Source organism: Zeugodacus cucurbitae, chromosome 3 (genome assembly GCF_028554725.1).
Source record: "Zeugodacus cucurbitae isolate PBARC_wt_2022May chromosome 3, idZeuCucr1.2, whole genome shotgun sequence".
Lineage (NCBI taxonomy): Eukaryota > Metazoa > Arthropoda > Insecta > Diptera > Tephritidae > Zeugodacus > Zeugodacus cucurbitae.
In genome coordinates this window covers 46,695,265-46,716,217 of record NC_071668.1, presented here as the reverse complement: position 1 = coordinate 46,716,217, position 20,953 = coordinate 46,695,265, and the positions used below count along the sequence as shown (strand labels likewise).

At 34.8% G+C, this 20,953-nt stretch overlaps 1 protein-coding gene across 3 annotated transcripts in view; it reads right to left on the bottom strand.

Annotated features, from left to right (window-relative positions):
- Abcg1_1 (ATP-binding cassette sub-family G member 4) overlaps positions 1 to 15,617 on the bottom strand; it is a 34,922-nt gene extending 19,305 nt beyond the window's left edge. Inside the window, exon 1 of one of the 3 annotated variants that reach the window (XM_011193244.3) lies at positions 15,250 to 15,617. The gene's annotated coding sequence lies outside the window, so the exon portion shown is untranslated. The remainder of the gene's footprint in view (positions 1 to 15,249) is intronic. The other 2 variants (XM_011193243.3, XM_029043865.2) reach the window with 2 other exon arrangements.
- Positions 15,618 to 20,953: the final 5,336 nt, after the last annotated feature.

The following is a 20,953-nucleotide window of genomic DNA, read 5'->3' as shown; positions in this document are numbered from 1 at the left end:
GCGAAGTTCGTTCTTTGTTTTGTTGTGTAGCGTGTAAACAAATAAAGAAGAAGGCTCTCCAACACGCTAACATGACACATACATACCTATGTATGTACATATGAAACTGTAAAATTTTGAACTTAAACGATAAATCGGTTTGAATCATTCGAATTCTTAGAATGAACATTTCCTCACTTTTAGATTTGCTGTGTTGTAGTAAACTATTCACTACAGTGAAATTATTATTTATGAATAAAGACGGAAACCTTAGTATATATCTGGTATAAAAATCCACGGGATTGAGATTTGAACTTGAGGTCAAAATTTTTAAAATTATTGATGAATATTTTCGTAGAGTTGATAATAAGCACAAATTTTCATAAAATAGTTTATTTTTGATTTTATATTCAAGTTTTTAACAAATAAGTTAATTACAAAATTGTTAGTTGATAACATGTAACATTTAATTTGGGAGGCTTAAGCAATGCTTAAATAACAGCTGATTTTTGTTTTGAATTTGCTTTTAATTTTCAGCGACATCTTTTGTAGCGTAGGGCAAGTGTCCGTTCGTTTGCACTCAATAACAGCTTATACTTTTCCTTCAGTTCCCGTAGGTGCTCCGACTCGCTAGTGATGAAATTTGGGGTTCTTTTGTTCTTTTCATCAATTTTTGATATAATTTTCCTCGCAAATTTATGTATTGTCTGTTATAATTTAAATATTTCAAACATATTTTTATGAATGACATTTGTAAAACATATGTTGCCCATAACGTTGCCATATATCATAATAAAATTTTATAGAAATTAAGCATTGACTGTGAAACGCAAAGGACTACCCAGTTTGCAACAATACTTAGCTAAGACTTTATTTAGGCACAACTTAAGTATGGACTGTGAAACCGGGCATTAGCCATACAAAATTCTATAAATGAAATTTTTTTTTTGCATTTGTAAACTGTTTTACCACTAAGTGAGAACGTAAACTATTTTATCGACATTTATCAACAAATGCGACAAATTTTATAAAGGAAATTGTCTGTGCTTTTTGCTTCGTTTAAAAAAATTACCTCCTCATCGAGTGAATTTAAATTTACTTAAGGAAATGTCTAACAACATATTGACTTGACAACTGAGTGCTTAGAGCTTAGTCGTCTTTCATCGGGCAATAACCATTCAGTGATTGGGTTAATGTGTAATGATCTATCCATGTTTCTTCTTTAACACTGATATAATATACTTGTTCTTTTATTATGCTTACTAACTCCCTCAATTTCATTTTACTATCTTCTAACAAAGTTTCACTAATTTTCGTTATGTTTTCTGGCATTACTACCCCCGTCTTCAGAACTTAACTTATTGGGACAGATTTGCCATAACATTTATTTATTAAAACATGAAATGTCCCACTTCTCCACTTTGGGACCAATAAATCTATTAAGTTCGGATAATCGGCTCCAGTTAAGGTATTATATGAGTTTTACAGTTTCATAAACTCGATTTTTATACTCTGGCGACATGTTGCACAGAGTCATCTAACGGTTGGTTGTAAGACCTAAATTATTAGGATTACGAGTCGAGTAGAGAAATCGGGATGTCTGTCCGTCCCTCCGTCCGTGCAAGCGATAACTTGTGTAAAAATTACGATGTCCTGATTCACGTGTTCCATGACACCATAAGAAGGTTGCTATTGGAGATGGGCGAAATCGTACCACTGCCACGTCCACAAAATGGTCAGCTCCCCCTATTAAGTTTTTTGTATATATCTCACAAAATGCTAAAGCTATATCAACCAAACATTTCTAGACTAAACTTTCACTATACCTCAATTTTGAAGTTTATCTGATTCGTTCACTTAACAATATACATACATATAAGTTATGCTCCAGCGATGATATTGAAACAAACTTTGTAGAAATACTGTATTTCTAGTATTGCATAGCTCGTATTTATATACTATAACAAGGCTCCAGATATCGAACATGAGGACCTCGAAGCTAGCGGCTTATTTTTCATTTATTTAATTTCGGTAAATCTCTCTGATATTCTAAAGTAATTGAAAGAATATGTGGTCCTTCTAACAGTGTGCGTCTTTTTGCCATAAAAAGTCTTATAACAATATATCCTAATAATGTAGGAAACCAGTTGAACGCGCACAGCAAATATATCTAAATAAAATCTTGTTAAACCTCGAGTCAGAAAAATACGCAAATCTTCACACTAATATGATCACTAAATATGATAGATAATAAAGGAAATATTTTGTTGTTTAGATAACGCAGATCTACTTTTATTTCTGTTAATATTTTCACACCTTCATACATTTTGCAAGCCGCTTAACTCTTAACGTAAAACTTACCAAATTGCGGTCAAATACGAGTAATACAGTCTCACTATTTTAACACTGTTCATATACATAATACATAACATACATTCCATTGCTTTAAAGGAAGCAAGAAGTTTGTACGGATTCCATGCTTACGTAGCTTTAAATATAAATCAGAAACTGCGTTCCACTTTCCAAAGAAAATAATCGTAGATCTGTATTAATCCGAACAGCATCGTAATTGATAACCAAAGGTCCATCACTAATTAAGTCCATAATAATTACGTTGTTTTTGTGAGCTCAAAGCAAATGTGAGAATTGAATTATATTGATTATAAATAACTGCAAACTTATACATATTTTGTTTTTATTTTGAAATATTCATTGTAAATATTATTGCTAAAGAATATTGTATAACTGAAGACTTTGCAGTCTAAAGGTTATTTATTGCATCGATTACAAACACTATCCCACAAAATTAGCCATTAACCAAGAGAAATTAAAAAAACAATTTGTTGTTACGGAGATAAATGTACGTTATGGCACTGGACTTACGACTTTCAAAATTATTAAATTACTAACAATTTGTGGGAAACTTTAAAAATAAATAAACAATTAATATAAATTTATAAGTGGCACAACAACCTACATAAGCAAACATACAGATTACAATAATGTGCTTTTGAAGGGTATAAAAATATATATATGTATATTGTCGGACTTATCTCTTAATTTAATGTTTATATGACAGAGCAAGGCGTATTTCGAACACTTTGACATCACAACGAGTTCAAAGGAACAATCAAAGGAAAACAAAATGACGCACTTCGATTTATTTATGCATATACACGTGAGCATTTAACACTAACCACGGCTGATAGTCAAATGTGGTAAGAGGAGAGGTTTCAGAGCTCAAAATTTACCAGCCAAGATTTGAAAACAACAATGGAAGTTAAAGTGACAATCCGGAAAATATTTCTCAAAAATGATTTTTATGGTCTTGCAAAAGTCAAAAAATCACGCTTAACGAACTGCCAAAAAATATCGCGCTTGAACTTTGCGAAAAATATAAAAACTTCACAATGGATCCCCACAGTGACGAAAAAAACTTACAGTTGGAGTAAAATTATATGGTATGGTGAAACAAAAATTAATTAAATGAATTCTGATTGACGACAGTGGGTCTGGAAGGAGGGAAATGAAAAACTGTTTGTCATGCACATACTGAACACAATAAAATTTGAAGGTTTGTGAGAGGTTGGGGCATGTCTGACTCTGGAAAGCGTTGAAGATTTTTTAACCCTGGACGGTCATCCTTTTTTTTGTACATTAACGTCATCCTTCGTCAATATGACGACGACTTATTTCAAATCCATTTTGAGTAGGGTGTGAGTCGAAATAATGAACGCGTTTTATTTTTTTTTATTTATTTATATCATTATAAACAAATACAAGTCAAAAATAAAAAGGAAAACTTATATTCTTTTAACTTAAAACACGATCAACACGAACAATTAAAAACACATTTACAGTGAAAATAAAATAGTTCGTAGTCATTTTGACGAAGGATGACCGTCTAGGGTTAAAAACCGATGAGCATATGAATGTTATAGAAGAGTTTGCAAAAGTTATATTCCAACACGATAACGACAGTTCTCTTGACTGTCCGCCACAGTCCATTGATCTTTATTTAATTCAGCATCTCTGATGCCATTTAAAGCGAAGTCTCATTGATATGACATTGGTGAGGACAAATATTAATAAATAATTAAAAGCAAAGTAAACTTTCTAAATTTAAATATAATATTCACATTTTATATCAAATCGTGATCAATTAGTTGAGACACTGTATGTCATCAACAATGTAGTACTCCAATGACATTAAACACATATAGTATATTTAGTAGTATAGAGTATCACGAAGTAACTACAATATATTGTATTATTATTATTATTATGTGTATTTTGATATGTAGAGCGCTCGTACAATTTCAAGTGTACATACATATACATATGCTACATATGTACATATATTTAAATATGTATCGTAAATTGTTTTGTGTTTTGTATAATTAGAAGTCGTACAAAGAATTGCAATTGGACATTGGACTATTACTTAATTTAGAAATGTGTTATCAAACATTAAATGTACGTACATATGTTTGGTATGTACATATGTGTATGTAAGTATTAAAAAAATAAATTTCCGCTTTTCTAAGTCAAAAAAGATTAAACTCTTACAATTTAGCGAACTTTTTACCCAAACACGTTTCAGTAATAAACTCCAACGCTTGTAAAATGTTATTGCATACACAGATGTATATACATAAATATAACAACACATTCACACAAGCAATCATATGAAAATGTGTGCTTTTCAATCAACATTTATACGAAAAAAATTTTGGTTCTGCATAACAAAGTTAGATGGTATGCTAATTGCTATACAGACAGTCCAACATATGATTGAAATTTTTGCAGCGCCAGACTTTATAATTAACTTTAACCCAAATATGCCACGATCTACTTTAAGATACTTTATTTGAGAGTTTATTTAAAAGAGAAGATATTTGGCACATAAGCTACATTGAGCAGAATGTTTCAATACTAAAACTCTTGTCGATAGACTCTCCTGATTAATATTTGCATTCGATTCCTCTTCCCAAGCTTTCCTATTTTTCCTGCCTTACCATTCACCTTTCGTCCGGCAATTATACTTCAGAGTTGCAATTTTAACATACAGATTGTAAAATGTATCAAATATTATTAACTTTAATTTTGCACTAAAGATAGTACACTCGGAGTGATTCTCTATTTCTCATTAAAATACTGTTTTATATTTGGTTACTTATTGCACGCTATCATTAAAACAGCTTAAAATGATTCATGACTCATGGCTAAGTTGTTATACAAGGTATTTTTTAATTTCACTGCATATGACATGCACATCATACACACATATGTATATGCATATGTTTGAATATCATATTTCCCTGCAGGAAATACGGTTCATATCAATTTTATTTTTTGTTTATTTATTATTAGAAGCGTTAATTTAACTGTATTATTGGAGGATGGGATCATGTGTAGAAGTTCACGCAAGTGAGGAAAGTTTTTGATTGTCACTCACTTGGGAGTGGCCAGAAACGATTCTTCTCCACATGGTTCAAGCAGCTCACGACTTCCGGTTTTAGACCAAGTATCCTCTGGGTAGCCAACAGACATCCGTTTGCATGCTAAAGTGAGAAGGCGAAGCCCGCTTATGCGGTTGTGCGTAGGGTTTGGGACCCACCACATAAAAACACCCCCCAATGAAAAATCTACGAAAGCCTGGGATGAGACACCCCCCTTTTGATGACGACCCCTGCAAACGTTTTAAGGATAATGATATAAGGGCATGCACCTGGAATGTCCGGACCCTTAATTGGGAAGGTGCCTCTGCCCAGCTGGTTGATGTCCTCATACGACTTAAGGCTGACATCACCGCCATCCAAGAAGTGCGATGGACGGGACAAGGACGGAAGAAGGTGGGTCCTTGTGACATCTACTACAGCGGCCATATAAAGGAGCGCAAATTTGGTGTTGGATTTGTGGTGGGAGAGAGACTCCGTCGCAGAGTCCTGGCATTCACCCCGGTGGATGAACGTCTAGCCACAATCCGCATCAAAGCGAGGTTCTTCAACATATCGCTGATTTGCGCCCACGCCCCAACCCAGGAGAAGGACGATGTGACCAAAGATGCTTTCTATGAGCGCCTAGAACGCACCTATGAGCGCTGCCCCCGCCACGATGTAAAAGTCGTGCTTGGTGATTTTAACGCCAGGGTGGGTAAAGAAGGTGTCTTTGGCACAACAGTCGGAAAATTCAGCCTCCATGACGAAACATCGCCAAACGGCCTGAGGCTGATCGACTTCGCTGGGGCCCGAAATATGGTCGTCTGTAGTACCAGATTCCAGCATAAGAAAATACATCAAGCTACTTGGCTGTCTCCTGATCGAAACACGCGGAACCAAATCGATCACGTTGTGATAGACGGAAGACATGTCTCCTGTGTTTTAGACGTGCGTACGCTCCGAGGACCAAATATAGACTCGGACCATTATCTGGTCGCAGCGAAGATACGCACCCGCCTCTGTGCAGCAAAGAACGCCCGTCTACAAACACAAGGAAGGTTCGACGTCGAAAAGCTGCAATCGCAACAGACAGCCACGAAATACTCTACTCGACTTGCACTCCTGCTCTCTGAGAGCACTCATCAGCATCTCGGTATAAGGGAACTGTGGAACGGCATCTCAAACTCACTGCGTACCGCTGCAGCCGAAACAATTGGTTTTCGGCAACGACAAAAAACAAGCTGGTACGATGAGGAGTGCCGTCTCGCAGCGGAGAGAAAACAGACTGCGTACCTCGCAACGTTGCAAACGACTACAACACGTGCGGGATGGGATAGATACCGAGAGCTGAAGAGGGAAGCGAGACGCATCTGCAGACAAAAAAAGAAAGAGGCCGAAATGCGTGAGTACGAAGAGCTTGAGAAGCTGGCAGACAGAGGGAATGCACGAAAATTTTATGAAAAAATGAAGCGACTTAACGAAGGTTTCAAGACCGGAGCATCCTCATGTAGAAACCAAGGTGGTAACCGATGTCCAGGGCATACTGGGATTGTGGAGGGAACACTTCTCCGACCTGCTGAATGGCAATGAGAGTACAACACCAGGAGATGGCGAACCCGATCCCCCAATCGATGACGATGGAACAGATGTTCCATTACCCGACCATGAAGAAATTCGAATAGCAATTACCCGCTTGAAGAACAACAAAGCAGCGGGGGCCGATAGATTACCGGCAGAACTATTCAAATACGGCGGCGAAGAACTGATAAGGTGCATGCATCAGCTTCTTTGCAGAATATGGTCGGAAAAAAGCATGCCTGACGATTGGAATCTCAGTGTGCTCTGCCCAATCCATAAAAAGGGAGATCCCACAATCTGCGCCAATTACCGTGGGATCAGCCTCCTAAATATCGCATACAAGGTTCTATCGAGCGTACTGTGTGAAATACTAAAGCCCACCGTCAACAAACTGATTGGACCTTATCAGTGTGGCTTTAGACCTGGAAAATCGACAACTGACCAGATATTCACCATGCGCCAAATCTTGGAGAAGACCCGTGAAAAGAGGATCGACACACACCACCTTTTTGTCGATTTTAAAGCTGCTTTCGACAGCACGAAAAGGAACTGCCTTTATGCCGCGATGTCTGAATTTGGTATCCCCGCAAAACTAATACGGATGTGTAAGTTGACGTTGAGCAACACCAAAAGCTCCGTCATGATTGGGAAGGACCTCTCCGAGCCGTTCGATACCAAACGAGGTTTCAGACAAGGTGACTCACTATCGTGCGACTTCTTTAACCTGATGCTGGAAAAAATTATAAGAGCTGCAGAGCTAAACCGAGAAGGTACAATCTTCTACAAGAGTGTACAGCTCCTGGCGTACGCCGATGATATCGATATCATCGGAAGCAACAACCGCGCCGTTTGTTCTGCTTTTTCCCGCATGGATAAGGAGGCGAAGCGAATGGGTCTGGAGGTGAATGAGGACAAGACGAAATATCTCCTGTCATCAAACAAACAGTCGGCGCATTCGCGTCTTGGCTCCCACGTCACTGTTGACAGTCATAACTTCGAGGTCGTAGATAATTTCGTATACCTGGGAACCAGCATCAACAACACGAACAATGTCAGCCTCGAAATCCAGCGCAGAATAACTCTTGCCAACAGGTGCTACTTTGGACTGAGTAGGCAATTGAACAGTAAAGTCCTCTCTCGACGAACCAAAATCAAGCTCTACAAGTCGCTTATCATTCCCGTCCTGCTTTACGGTGCAGAAGCTTGGACGATGTCAACATCAGATGAGACGACACTAGGAGTTTTCGAGAGGAAAATTTTGCGCAAGATTTATGGTCCTCAGAACATTGGCAACGGCGAATACCGCAGATGATGGAACGATGAGCTGTACGAGTTATACGACGACATTGACATAGTTCAGCGAATAAAAAGACAGCAGGTACGCTGGCTAGGTCATGTTGTCCGAATGGACGAAAACACTCCAGCCCTGAAAGTGTTCGATGCAGTACCCGCCGGAGGAAGCCGAGGAAGGGGAAGGCCTCCACTCCGTTGGAGGGACCAGGTGGAGAGCGACCTGGTTACACTTGGGATCTCCAACTGCCGCCGAACTGCGAAGGAGAGAGAGAGGTGGCGCACTATCGTCGATTCGGCTATAACCGGCTAAACGGTTGCAACGCCAATCACATACATACATACATTGTAACCAATGTTTACAGTCTTCGATCCTTCAGACCTTAGAGAGTAACGAATCGAACCACCAGCTGGCACAAATGCAATTTACTATCATGAACAAATGTTAACAAGCAGCTAAACAACTTTAATGAGCTTCTAACGCCGGATATCGAATTCAACCGCATAAGATTGTTGTTGTTTTCATATGTAAATACTTTGAGTTGAGAAGTCGAATCGAAAAATCGAATGATTCATAAAAGTCTTTCAAGTACATACATACATACATATGTATCGTAAATTTAAGTTCACTAGTCAGAAAAGTCCACCTTTATCTTTACAATCGTTCACATAAAACTGAAATATTACCGTTAATCAACAATGTGTAGTAATGCAACATGGAAAGATATAATACCAAGCAAATGTGCGAAATTTTTCCAGCAGGGTATTGTTTCTTCGGTTTTGTAATCGCAATGCCAAAGTCCGAATTTGCCAAGTGTGATTCGATTTCGACTTTTTTTAATCTTATCAAATTACGCATTTCCACTTTGAAGTGTTAAATAAATTGCTTGTGGGTCTTAGAAAAGTAAATAAACACATATGTATGTACATATATAACAGGTATCACCAAATCTTTTTGAATCGAAATATACTTGATTTTAGACATAAATATGTATTTGTCAAATGTTTCATTACGATTATTTGCATATGTTTGTATAGATAATAAGTGAATCTATGTAAATGTGTGAGATATCTTCTCGGTGTATAAAAAAGTATATCAAGGGATAACTATCTAAGTAACTTAGTTTCAATAAATTAATTTTAAAATTTTCTTGTAACAAGAAAGAAACTTTCACGATGATAATTAACCGCCACTAACTTTAAAAATGTTTTTTGTTAGTACACTCTAACACTCAAGTATATGAAAAGAATACCCACTAAAATAGTACCTACAACATTTAAAGCAGTAGTCAGTATGGGGCCTGCTACACCCTCAATATTTATCGTGATATTTGGATCGCGATATATTGTATATTGATAGATTGCGGGTGAATACTTCAGGAAAACAAGTAAGGAAGGGCTAAGTTCGGGTGTAACCGAACATTTTATACTCTCGCAATTTATTTATTTAACTTTATTAATATTATATAATACATAATTTGACCCACATATTCGTCATATATATTGTATAAAGTCCATTGAAAGTTGGAAACCCTAATATTAGGTTAGAAGCACCGAGATTCGATATATGGGACCTTGACAACCTATGGTCCGATTTCGGTGATTTTTAGAATGGGGCTGCCACACTATAAACGTAGTATTTGTGCAAATTTCTGCATCGATATCTTTACTAGTGCTTACTTTATATATTGTAAAGTAAACGATTCAGATCGTCTTCAAAGTTCTGGTATATAGGAAGTAGGCGTGGTTGTGAAGCGAAACTATTACAAACCAAGTTTCATTGAAATCGGTCGAGTAGTTCCTGAGATATGGTTTTGACCCATAAGTGGGCGACGCCACGCCCATTTTCCATTTTGTAAAAAAATCTGCGTGTAGCTTCTATCTGCCATTTCCTATGTGAAATTTAGTGTTTCTGACGTTCTTGGTTAGTGAGCTAACCCACTTTTAGTAATTTTCAACCTAACTTTTGTATGGGAGGTGGGCGTGGTTATTATCCGATTTCTTTCATTTTTGGACTGTATTAGGAAGTGGCTAAAAAAGACGACCGCAGAAAGTTGGGTTTATATAGCTCTATTGGTTTGCGAGATATATACAAAAAACCTATTTGGGGCCGGGCCACACCCACTTCCCCAAAAAAATTACATCCAAATATGCCTCTTCATAGTGTGATCCTGCATACCAAATTTTATTTCCATAGCTTTATTTATGGCTTAGTTATAGCACTTTATGTGTTTTCGGTTTTCGCCATTTTGTGGGCGTGGCAGTAGTCCGATTTTGCTGATTTTCGAACTTAACCTTCTTATGGTGCCAAGGAACACGTGTTCCAAGTTTCATTAAGATTTCTCAATTTTTACTCAAGTTACAGCTTGCACGGACGGACGGACAGACGGACGGACAGACAGACATCCGGATTTGAACTTTTCTCGTCACCCTGATCATTTTGATATATATAACCCTATCTAACTCGTTTAGTTTTAGGACTTACAACCAACCGTTATGTGGACAAAACTATAATACTGTCGTAGCAACTTTGTTGCGAGAGTATAAATATTTAAAAAATGTATATGTATATTTAAGAATAAAATCACGTTTGGCTCTTGTTTTTGTTCCCACAGCAATTCATTATATGCATTTAATATTTGGACATTATCAAAAAACCTTAGGCAGATGTGTTGCATAGCTCTGGCAAAGATTCAACTGTAAATATTATAATTCATGTTCATTTTATTAGAATATAGTTGATTTTAAAATTTTGGCACTATTGTCTTTCACCAATTTGGATTTGTAAAAATATGCTACACGTTCAATATATATCACGCGATCCGCGATTCATTATCTGGATTTCTAAATATTTAAATATTTTGTGATATATTATCGTGATCCATCAATACTGCATGTACAGGAAATATCACGATAAATACTGAACGTGTTGCAGGCGCCTAAAGCAGCCAAATAATAACAACTTTTATAAGTATAAACGCACTTTAGGTATTTTTTCGTTAAATACATACATATTTTTTGTTTTTAATTTTATGGGTGTTGAAAGCGTGTCAATTATAATTCGGCCTTTTGTGACCTAATTAAGGGCGATATTGTTTCATCACTGCCTCGTCAACGGCTAAACGCAATTTTCGCAATTTATGTAGTTTCAGCTTAAAAGAAAACTAGTATAATTGTACAAAGAAATGTCATTAACATATAATGAATTCGCACATTATTCCAACTTGAAAAAATACCAGACTTAAAAAAAAAATATTGATATACTTTGATAACTTAGAGTCCAAGCGGTTTGTCGATTCATGAGGGTCTCTGCAATCCGTTAGGAGTATTTGGATGTCACAAATATCAGTCAAAGCTGTGTAAGTTAGACTCTCTGCAGTTGCTGAGAACTACCTCTTAACCTGACCTAACCTAACCTTTGATACCTTTAGTCAATAATGTTCTTCCCAAACTAATGTAAAAAAAAACGTTTATGAGTATTAGATAACAAATGTTCATCAGATTTCGTGTGGAATAATTTATTGTTTCAGAAAACGCCAAATTTAATTTTAATAAATTAAACCATCAGTAAATAAAATATGTATTTAATATTGATTCAAAATTAAATAAAAAATTCAGTAATAGTAGTAAAAAACTCAAATTGTTTTTTCTTCTTCTTCTTCTAGACACCGCTTACGCGGTTATAGCCGAGTCCACAACAGCGCGCCACGCATCTCTCTTTTTGGCAGTTTGGCGTCAATTGTTAATACCAAGTGAAGACAGGTCCTTCTCCACCTGGTCCTTCCATCGGAGTGGAGGCCTCCCTCTTCCTCGGCTTCCACCAGCGAAAACTTTCAGATTGTTTTTTCTTACGAGCTGAAATTAGGCCTTAGCACATAATTTCCTCTTTCTAGTTATTTCTTTTTATTCCCTTCATCACCTCATAATTTTCCTTTAAAAGTCGAAAACCACTAATTTTGTAGCTTTGCAGTACCAGAATAGCACGCGGCCGGGGCCACGCGGCCGGGGCCACGCGGCCGGGGCTTAAGGTATAGAATAAAAAACATACTTAAAGCAAATAAATTACTGTGATTCAATTTTTTATTCAGTTCAACGAACAAAGAGAAGTGGATTAAGATATGCCTACATATGCATACAAATACTAGAAGTCACATATATATACATATATACATATGCACATATGATTAACAAAATTGCTTAAATAAATATTTTTATCATTTTGCCAAAAAATGCAAATAAATAAATGTCATGCAGTTTGAGTATTTACTTTTATTCGAAACAATATTCTAGGTGGCTAGATATTTTCGCTTCAGAAAAAAGTGAAACATGGACTTCGTCGCTTCACCTAATCACCCTGAATTAATAAGAAATAATCGACATTACAACATATCCGATTTCATACAAACTGAAAAAATATAATAGATTATCATGCATATCCTTATTTTTTTAATTATTATTTTTTTTTTACGTTAAAACCCTCTAATATTTCTAACCCTCTAAGGTTTCAAGCTAAGTCTAAATAAAAGACGTCACCCTCCTTGTCTTTGCATGCAAACATACGTATGTTTGTTGAAATTTTGAGATACACATATTCAAGTATACATATTCACATATGTGAATACCCAATTAACCCTTCAAAACTATTTGCTAGCTATTGTAGAAGAAGTGGATGTACTCATAAATTTTTTTAAGTTTGATAAAATCAAATTAGAATAAAATGAATGGAAAAGCGTTTGCATTGTGTTTTTTTTTTAAACATAATTTAAATAAATGTTTAATAAAAATGTGTTTCTTACAGCCGGTTTCACGAAATTTTTGCATTGAAAATTAATTTCTATTTGATTTTAATTTTAAATTTTATTTAAATTTGTACTTAAGTTTTCTGGCTTTCACCATTATTCAAAATTGGGATACAAAAAATGAAAAGGCATGATCTTAGAAAGAATAAAAGCAATTTTAGGTAAACAAAAAATTGTATTTATTTCTCCAAATGGAAAAAAATATTGGAAATCAGCTGATAGAAAAACGTAACCATAGTTACATATGACAACACAGTAGTTTTCCGAAATAACGAACACATTAATTGTCAGGCCTGTTCGCTATATCGAATTTTTCGTTAATTCGAGTACTCACTTAGAAGTATTTTTAATAAAAATGAGTTAAATATCCGTAAATTGCAGTTTAATAAATTGTTTTATTAATTATTTGTTAAAAAATGAAAAACCATAACAAAACAATTCAAATCCAATAAATTCTTCCAAAATGGATCAATTCTGACACTCATACTTCTATTTGGTGCTGATTAATAATTTTAAGCTTTTTTATAAAATTCAACATTTTTTCAATTTCAACATTTTTTTGAATTTTTTCCAGTTTTATTTTTAATTCTGGTTCGATGTTATTTGATTTTTTCCTCTTTCTTCATATGTCTTCTTCATGTTGTTCGTTAAACTAAGTACTTACAAATTCTCGATATTCGTTAATTACGGTACTCAATGTAACAAATTTGCTTGTTCGTTATAAGCGGTTTTCGTTAAAACGAATATTCGTTATTTCGGAAAACTACTGTATTTAAATAATATTTAAATGGCAAAGCGATATCATTTAAATAAAAATTAAGTCAAATGGTGAAACTGAAATACATATATAATTTTTCACTTAAATTTGTTTCGTGAAACCGGCTGTTAATGTTATTGTAAATTAGGGGTTTAGGATGTTTGATTCTTCTAAATGCTATTTGCTATTTTCACACTTTGAATACCAGATCAGTTCAAGAAGCCTTCGAGTTTAGCAAATATTGATGTATTCATGCAATAAATTACAGTTGAACTTGCATAACTCGAACTCTTGAATTGGCAATAGAAGTCAAATATCATACAAGTTTCCTTCCATAACTCGAAGTTTTTTATGGATTATGGTGATTCGAGTTAGGGAAGATCGACTGTCGACCGACTGATCGACATTTTTAATAATTTATGAATTAGAATTAAAAGGAATTATTCAATATGTTTACTCTCACAGTGCCGCTTCGTTTACATTTCGTTTATTAATAGCATAATTATTTTTGCTTGTTGGGTATAAACGTGGATACAAATGTGTGTGTGCACATTGAAACACAAAGCAACGAAAGCTATAGCTAAATTAACCCAAAACAAAGGAAACTTCAGTTGAAACGCGACACTTAATCTTATATGCATAAATAAATATGTATGTACAAATAATAAATTCTATGCGGAGTGAAGTGTCGAAAACGATAACAATTATGCGACAACAACAATTAAGTAAACAATCGAAGTATTCACGAATTTTATTGAGCTGTTAGTTAGGTAAAGTTGAAGTGCATATCAGTCATGGTGCGAAAATGTATTTCTACATTCAACTCTGTGTAATTACAATTAACTTGTTTCAAAAATGTCATAACAAAATTTGTTGTTTGTTATATTTAACAATAAATGACCGCGATATATCTGGCTTCTCACTTAAAGGCACATTAACAAAGAAGAAACTGTCAAACAACTCAAATCACTCACGCACACTTGCTGTAATGGCAATACAGATTTTTTTTTTTTGGTTTTTTTTTTTTGCTTTGTTAACTTCGCATACACGGTCGGCCAGCACTGCATGAGAAGCGAGTAGCAGCTGAAGTGGTTGCTGCAGTCACGTCGGCCGATCGCTTGAAGTCTTGTGCAACAGCTGCAAAAACTGGATTTACTTTGCTCCTTCGCTTTTCAATCTTTCCAACGAGCTTTTGCTCTTAAAGATTCTTATAGTGAAAATTTGAAACCAGTTGCTATAGAAAGCGAGACGTGCAATAGGTATGCACTTCACAATTATTGCTGAAATCTCGAAACAATTAAATACGAATATGTCAACAGATTTGAATTTCAACAGCTGTAGCTTGTTAGTCTGTAATGTGAGAATGCAGAAATATTATTTCTTCTGAAGGTATAATAACACTCACTTCATAGAAGTCACTCTGGAGTCAAGACACTAATGAGAACACTTTTTTCACGCTTTTTACAATACAAAATATCACTTTTCTCAATTTCAGTTTATTTTGGAACTCACTCACATTTAAGAAGAGGGCCTCTAGCTTTCGACAAAAACTCCTTATTTATTTTTTATTCTTATACAGTTTATTTAGAAAATTCACATTCCCGTTCGCGTAACAAATCGTCAGCGTAATTGCTTGTTGTCCTTATTAAAAGGTGAGAATATCGAGTTGTAGCGCAAACACCCAACCACTCCGATCGAGCGTAGTTAACACTTTGGCTATTCTTGTCGAACCAAAACAGCATTGAGGCGGCAAGCAAGCAGCTTAGCTAACGATCGGTTGGTTGGCTGTCCAGCAAGTGTGAACAAGTTGGAAGCAATACAACTGCAGCAGAGCGACAGCTGTTTGGGGAGCGGCGGAGCAGCGGAATAACAACATATAACAGTAACAACGACTGATCGGCAAATACAATAAGAATTATTGTAGCAGCGAAAGAGGTGGCGCGCGGCGTTACGTTTTGAGCGTTTCCCAAGCGCCCACATTTATGGCAACTCATACATACATTTAAGCTGGCGCGTTATTATCAGCTGATAGTAAACTCTCGTCCCACTCATGCGCGTGGGGAAATATTATATGCGCGTTTAAGGGGCGGGGGTGGGTGCTACACAGCGAAAGATCGTTGATCAACAATTGTTAACAGTAACAGTATTGATAACAACAACAACTGTAATGTCAATTAGCTAGCTATATACATACATATGTAAATGCTTCTATACATACTTCTGCATGTACGTAGGCTCGAGTCGAGAGTCCAACATTATCGAAAATTTTATTAGCAAATGCTTTGTTTTCTTTGTGTTGTCGGTCTCAACAGTTTATTACTTCGCTAGCAATATACTACTATACAATGTACATACTTTTATACCGCTGTTCAAGCTTCGCACTTGTATATGATATGTTTGTCGCACTACATAGTATTTGAAAACGCTTATTTGCGCCCAGTAGGGCCCACTTGAGCTAAATAATTAACTTTGATCTCAGCTTTATGTTGATGTACTTATTAAGGTATATCCCATAAGAGCTGATCGTAACCACATTTTAAACCGATGACGACCCATCTGCACGTTATAAAAAATTTCAACTTAAAGTTTTTTTGCTGAACATTTTCATGTATAGTTTTTATGTTTTTCAAAACAATCCAAATATAATTGAAATGAGACCACATGAGTAAATTGTTTATAAAGTGAGAATATTTATTTGTTTGGTCCCGTAGTGTCAAGTTTATCACAAAATTTTTTCTCGAAAATAGTTTTAATAAGGAATAGCCCATTAATTAAAACAAAATAACAAAAATGTATATTATATAGTATTCATTATTGATAAAAAAAAAATGTGAAGTTAATTTCAGGAATTAGGTGTGTTTCAATATTTCAAAAATAAACTAATAATATTTGCTTTATTATATAGTACGATATGTTTAAAGTATTATCAAAAAATATCAAACGATCCGAATAAAATTCTAAGAGACCCTTTGGAAGTTCCGCCCATAAAGCCACGTCACTTTCAATTTACTTCTTTGACTGAGAATTTTTAAATAAAATATTCACAAACAACTATTTAAATACGTATCTTTGATTTGCTGATTTATTCCAATGAAATATATGATTGTATATATTAAAAAAAATAGTGTAGTGTATACAGAAAACGAAAGCGACTAAATAATTTTCACCATTAACGGTAGAAATATAGGCTTCACAATAGGCACTTCTAACAACACTTTATCCTCAATAACTGCCTTACTTCGTGAAGGCACGGAATTCACTAGGATATCAATTGATTTTCTTATAGGAATAGGATCAACAATAATATATGGATGTTTTATACACGATTTTTTTCTAATCAAAACTTACCCATTTTGACATGGCCCTGAATCATACTGGAAGATTAGGTACTAAAAAATTGTTAATTACTATCGCATATTTTTGTACATTAATTAGTCCATTAACAAGGTGTAGAGGACCAAAAACAAGACATGAAAAGCAGCACCAATTCATTTGAATTTGAGGAAACTTAACTTTCATATCTAAACAATTACCCTCTCACCACCTGAACGGCGAACGTAAAGCAAATTTTGTAAGCTTAGCAAATTCAATTTGATGTCGTCAGACCATGTAATCTGTTCACAATTATTTTGATCCAAATTGTGGGACTTTTTATCTTTTTAAGTCGAGCTGCCTTCATTTTTTGAGTTCATAGTGGCTTTCTCGCAGGGCGTCTTCCATATGAACCCACATCTCTAAGATACGAGCGTATGGTTTCGAGACATAAATCCACTTGGTGAACATTTTGGTTCTCCGCCCTTATAGAAAATGCACATTTAAAGTGGTCGCTTATACTTATCCGCTGCGGTAAGTTGTCTGTTCTCTCTTTCGAGCACGATTTATGTTTTTTTCAGCTCCAAGACATAACTATTCTCTTTTTTTTATAAAATATGAACAATAGTGGAATGGCAACAACCAATTCTAGCTGCTGTTTGCCTAGAATATAACTTATAACTTATAAATTTTCTTCATATCATGCCAATATACAGAAAACGAAATTTATTTTAAGCACACATACAAACTTATCAAATCCAAACTAGAGTCAACACTACAGATAGAGATCAAGAATCCCATGTCAAATAATCCAATCAAACAGTACTATATATAAAAGCAACTGGAAAGTTGAACCCAATTTAATTAGCGGTTTAACGGTAACGGTCATTGTGTCATAGTATTTGTAAACACGCGTAATTAATCTGTAATTAGGGCAATTTATGAAGTTGTTAATCATGACATTGAAACGACTCGTGTATATTTGTTATTAAAAACTTAATAAATAAACTTTACTTACTACTTTTATATTGTACTCGTATGTATGTACATTGTAGCTTGTAGTTGCTTTTAAACAGGTAATGTATGTCTATGTTTTCTAGGACTATCAAAAACACAATAACCAGGTTTATCCCTAGGTAGATATAGTTTGTACCCATGATCTGTTGAGTGGCTATCATGTTCACATGCATGTGAGAACTAAGCAAAGAATCATAAAGCATATGGCTTTTATTTTACAAAGAATGGAACATTAAAGAGCCGCATTTAACTGCTTTTACTTATGATCAAAAATAATAGTAGTTGAATGGGGAATTCCATATTCCGTATATGATCCGTTTGTATCTTTATTATATACCAATAAAAATATTTTAATTGTAATCTAATATCGCAAAACACATTTTCGTAAGTTGGACAGTTTTCAATTAAAATAACTGCAATTAGAGAAAATAAGTAGAGTTAGAGTAATACAAATTTACGTATTATTTCTCTTTCTTTTTATTATTTATAAGAAGATAAGATTTGCATCATCAAAGGCGGAACCCAAGCAATGCAAAATACTGTATTTTGTTGATGTGGAAGTTACGATGAACCCTAACCTTAATTTCAATCTTCACGTTAAAGCAACAGTTTTCGAAACTAACAAGTAAGGAAGGACTAAGATCGGTTGCAACCCAACATTTTATACTCTCGCAATTTATGATTATAGTTTTATTAAGATAGCATACAATTTGAGCCATATATTCGGCATAAAGTCCAATAGAATAACGAAAATCGTCATATAGAGTGTATTAGGGCTGAGGTAATTCCTGAACCGATTTCACTCATTTTCACCACCAAAGTAAAGATATCTCACATATTAACCAATACATATATGCGGAATAAAGCCCATCGTATTTTTAAAAAACCTATAATTGGGTATATGAGAGCTAGGAGAAGTTATGACCCGATTTTAATAATTTTTGGAACAGAGACACACTATTAGAAGAAACAAATTTCCTGTGAATTACATTAAATTATCAGAGAGATTTGCCCATACTTTCGGTGAAAAATTGAGTTCATCATGTTCGATATCCGGGGCTTTGAAAAGTTATAGTCCGATTTCGACAATTTTTTCACAAGTGAAGCCACAGATCATATACAGTATTTGTGTAAAGTTTTATTCCGCTATCTTCATTTGTTTCTTATATATACATTATAAAGTGAAGGAATCAGATGAAATTGAAAATTGAATTATATGGAAAGTAGTCGTGATTGTAAACCGATTTCATCCATTTTTCACACGTGTCATCAGGGTGTCAAGAAAATATTGTATACCGAATTTCATTCGAATCGGTCGAGTAGTTCCTGAGATATGGTTTTTGACTGTAATTTATTATCCCATTATATAAATTTTTATGGTGTGTAATGGGGTACGTAAGAGAAACGACTGCAAACAGTTTCGTTTATACAGCTTTACTGGTTTGCGAGATATTCATATAAAACTTACTTGGGGGAGGGGCAATGCCCACTTAAAAAAAATTACATCCAGATATGCCCCTTCCTAGTGCGATCCTTTATACCAATTTTTTTTCGGTTTTCGCCATTTTTTGGGCGTGGCAATGGTCCGATCTCACCCATTTTCAATACCAACCTCATCATGGTCCCAAGAATCATCTGTACCAAGTTTCGTCAAGATATCTTAATTTTTACTCAAGTTATCCAATGCACTGATCGACGGACGGACGGACAGACAGACTTCCGGATTTTAACTCATCTCGTCATTCTGATCATTTTGATATATATAACCCTATATCTAACTCGTTCAGTTTTATAACTTACAAACAATCGTTATGTGAATAAAACTATAATACTCTCTTAGCAACTTTTGTTGGGAGAGTATAAAAAGACCTTACCATTTTTAAGTTTTTAAGCGCTGTTCAAAGAACTTAGAGATCCGTATACTAGTGTTATGGAACCAGAGTCTCCAATGTTAATTTCCAATTCCTACGTGCATACATTAGACAATTTCTAGTCACAACTTAATACAATTTCCTAAGAAATACTTTTAAATGAATCTGTAATATATTGTAAAAAGTGTTAAAAAGTGATCAATATTAAGGCAATATGAAAAACCAAAATTTTGTTCACCAAATTTCACTAAGCCGATGTATTAAGGTAACTAATAAGTAATCCCTGATATAAATACTATTGTATACAAATACATTTAAATGTCAGCGCTCAATTATGAGTCTAAAGTTTAGACTGTTACCAACTAATTTTACATTCAAAAGCACCAAACGTGTTTCATTAAAGTTTTGAATATTTGAGAGATTTCCCTACAGGGCATGTGAAATAGTCTGACCACAGCTGGTGATGATTAATATTACAGCAAAGCATTTATCCACTAAACAAATAGATTGTAAAGCAAGAATGCCGCATTATAAATTTTTTATACTCGTATAATTAACCTCATCATGCCGCTCAATGCCGCTTAACCGACTATGGAGCAATTGACGATTTGAGTCAAGTTTGCACTTTGGACGCGGTACAATTTCCAAAACAACTTCACTCATTTGCCTGCACATACATACATGTACATATGTATGTATTTAAGTAAATGTACAACATTTTTGTGAATGTGAGTGTATTTATAATCTCAAGAATTGTTGTTCGTTTAGTTAGAAATGTTTAAGCAAAATAATTAAACAATTTAATAAAAGTCATATAAACGTCAAATCAGCATTAACAACAATAAACACAACAACGTGTGTGTACATATATATGTAGGTATGTAAATGCCTGAACAATTATACAATCAT